Source organism: Silene latifolia, chromosome 3, assembly GCF_048544455.1.
Source record: "Silene latifolia isolate original U9 population chromosome 3, ASM4854445v1, whole genome shotgun sequence".
Taxonomy (NCBI): domain Eukaryota; kingdom Viridiplantae; phylum Streptophyta; class Magnoliopsida; order Caryophyllales; family Caryophyllaceae; genus Silene; species Silene latifolia.
This window is the reverse complement of record NC_133528.1, coordinates 90,387,124-90,390,757: the sequence shown is the minus strand read 5'-3', so window position 1 is coordinate 90,390,757 and position 3,634 is coordinate 90,387,124. Positions and strand designations below refer to the sequence as shown.

At 38.8% G+C, this 3,634-nt stretch overlaps 1 non-coding gene across 1 annotated transcript; it reads left to right on the top strand.

Annotated features, from left to right (window-relative positions):
- Positions 1-1,166: 1,166 nt before the first annotated feature.
- LOC141650556 (small nucleolar RNA R71) lies at positions 1,167-1,273 on the top strand. Its single transcript, XR_012546581.1, has one exon. It is a non-coding gene; the product is annotated as a small nucleolar RNA R71 (small nucleolar RNA).
- The last annotated feature ends 2,361 nt before the right edge of the window (positions 1,274-3,634 follow it).

Below are 3,634 nucleotides of genomic sequence, written 5' to 3'. Positions count from 1 at the left end.
CATAGGCCTGCACGTGATTGATTAATTCCGTAAAAGGAATCGAAACTTCCAAATTCTTCACAATTTCCATAAATTTTCCAAGTTGGTCATCAAATTTGGGCTTGGCTTGACGACTTGGAAAAGGAAGTCTAATCACAATGGGCTCCTTCTCCTTGACCTTGTCTTCATTTTTCTTTGAAACTTCTTCTTTTGATGGTTCTCCATCCTTGGAGTTTTGCACAATTTCTTCTTTGTCACTAGCTTCCACAACTTCATCCTTAACTTGCTTCTTCGGTGCTTCATACCTTGTACCACTCCTCAAGTGAATGGCACTAACCGTTTCATGTCTTAGGGGATTACTTTGAGGTGGTAATTGCCCCTTTTGTCTTTGTGAGCTTGAAGATGCTAGTTGAGTCAATTGGGTTTCCAACATTTTGGTGTGAGCTAGGATGTTGTTGATGGTGATTTCCTTTACTTGACTATCCTTTTGCATTTGAGTGAAAAACTCTTGTTGATTCTTTTGCATTTGGAGGACCGCTTTTTAAACATCAAAATCTTGGTCATTTTGTTGATTTTATGGAGTTTGATTTTGGTAACCTTGGTTTTGGTTGTAAAAGGGTCTTTGATTTTGGTTCGTCATGGGAGGTGGGGTGTATGTTGGTTGAGGGTTTTGAACATTTTGGCTTTTGTATGAGAGATATGGGTGGAATTTGGTGTTTTCATTGTAATAGTTTGAATAAGGGGTACCACTCTTGTATGCTTGGAAAGCATACACTTGTTCATTTGTTCCCCTACATTCACTTTAGTCATGTCCCAAAGTTCCACAATTCTCACATATCATACTTGGGATTGATGAAGATGTCGTCATGGCATTAACATGATGCTTTGGTGATTTTGAGGCTTCTTCAAGTCTAGCCATTGCTTTTTCAAACTTCAAATTGATGGTATCAATGCGAGCACTAAGTTGAGCACCCAATTGAGTAAGGAAGTCCGCTTCATGCTTTCCTCCTCTAGTAGCCTTGCGAGGTCTACTATATTGTGAGTTATGGACCGCCATTTCCTCAATTTTGTTCCAAGTTTGATTGTCATCAACTTCGGTGAACATTCCATTTGATCCCATGTTGAGAATGTTCCTTGAGTCTTCATAAAGACCGTTCCAAAATTGTTGTACCAAGAACCACTCGCTAAGTCCATGATGAGGACATGAGCGGCAAATTCCTTTGAATCGCTCCCAAGCTTCATACAAATATTCTTCATCTCTTTGCTTAAAGCCCGTAATTTGAGCTCTTAGCATGTTAGTCTTTTCCGGTGGATAGAACTTTTTGTAGAAAGCTAGAGCCAACTTCTTTCAAGAATCAATTCCGAGAGTAGCCTTATCAAGGCCTTTCAACCATTGTTTCGCGGTGCCAATTAGAGAAAAAGTAAATAAGACCCATCGAATTTGGTCTTGCGTTACACCGGTTTGAGAAATTGCATCACAATAGTTGCAAAAAGTCTCCATATGAGAGTGAGGGTCTTCACTAGGCATCCCCCCAAATTGGCTTCTTTCGACTAATTGGATAAATGCGGATTTGGCAAAAAAAATTCCGGTTAAGTGTTGTGGTGTGGGAGTACCATTGGGTAGGTTCTCCTAGGTGGGTACAGAATGTGATGAAAACTTAGGCAATGTGGGTTGATTTTGTGTTGGGTTTTGTGTTGGGTTCTCCTCACCTTCTCTTGCAAAAGGGTTGTTGAACTCAATATTATTTGGTTGAATATCTACAACCTCACCAATACCTCTCAAACTTCTCCTAGCAAGTCTTCTATTGTTTGTCAAAGTCCTTTCAATTTCGTGATCAAAGGGTAACAAGTTACCTTGTGATCTTCTAGACATGCAAAATATCAAACAACTCGAAAATAATTAGAACAAACCTTGAGGAGTTTTACTTCCCCAAGGCAAAGAAAGACACAACTAATAACAATACAAGAAAATCTAAATCAAGTTAACACCGTCCCCGGCAACGGCGCCATTTTTGGTCGTGATCCCTTATGAGGGTTTAGTTTTCAGTACTTGGCGTTAGGAGCACCTAGACCAAAACACAATTTATAACTTCACAAACAACTCTACAATTAGTAAAGAGGCAAGTAAAGGTCGGATCCCAAGGGACGGGAATTGAGATGAGATTTTCTATTGCAAGTAGTGGTGTCTAAGGGTGTCACAATTTGGGGTTTGAAGTAGAAGATCACTAAACTAAATAGCAATAAAAGTAAACAAGCAAGATGATTAAAAAGGGATGTAAACAATTGGTAAAAGGCACTAGGGTGTCATGGGGTCATAGGGGATTCATGGGAATTGATCATACAAACATATTCTTAAATTATAAGCAAGCAATTATTGTTGTGATGGATCGAGTAGGTTTATATCTTACAATCCTAGGAAAGTTTGGGTCCCGGAGCCGAATCGATTAGATTATACAACACCTACAAGTCGACTTAATCTTCCCTACTCAACTATATGCATGGTCTAATGAGACTCGAGTTGGTTTATATCTTACAAGTCTCATTGAAAAGATAGGTGATGGGTAAAAAATGTAAGGATTCATAGGCTCACATTTCATCAAACATAACATGTGCATAAGTTGAGATCACAACAAGGAAGCAAATAAACTATGAAAACATATTAAATTAAGCATGAATCATTCCCCATGTTGGTTTCCCCTAATTACCCATTAACCCTAGCTAAGGAAACTACTCACTCATTATCATGTTGAACATGCTAGCAAGGTTGTCAATCATACCAACAAAGTAAAACATGATGAATAAATGAAGATAATTAATAATTAAAAAGTGATTAAGAGAATTATACCTACTAATGATTCCAATAATAAAGCAAAGAATAATAGAAGTACTTGATGATAATTGGAAGGTTGTCAATCTCCCAATAATAACCCAAATAATCTTCAATTACCCAAAACAAAGGATGAAAAAGAGAGAGATTAAGGAAATAAAACTTGTATTAAAACTTGATTAAATGTTGATTACAAAATTAAAGAGAGATTTTATTGATATTAACTACACTAAAGATTGCTAAGAAGAACATGCTCTTCTAATTAGACTAATGGAGTATTTATAGTGGGGATTAGTTACATAAATTAGGGTTTACTAAGGGCATAAATGAAGATTAAGTCCTTGAGGAATCGCCGGTCTCTAGGGAGACTCCGGTCTCTTTTTTGCCGGTCTTAGAAAAAGATGCGCATCCTTCCTTGAAGCTTGTAGAAGACAAAATGGCTGCAAGGGAATCCGGGCGTCCAGGGCACGGGACGGGCGGATTTGGGTGATTCTGGACGGGCGTCCAGAAGGGGAAGACGTGCGGATTCTAGGCGTTTTGGACGGGCGTCTTGTGGAGGAAGACGCTCGGATTGTGGGTGCTAGACGGGCGTCTTGTGGACAATCCGCCCGGATTGTCTTACAGCTTCGTTCCTTCTTCTTTTCTTCCTTTTTCTTCATAAAATCCTTGAGGATTTCCTCGGGGATGCAAGGATCTTTCTCATCATTACCCATCTACTATAGTATGTACAAAGGCCTTCTAATCTTGTCTCTCTTTGATGCTTGGTCATTGAATTCAATCAATTTAGCTTCATTTTGCCATGAAAATGCAAGGTTTGCACTCCTTTAC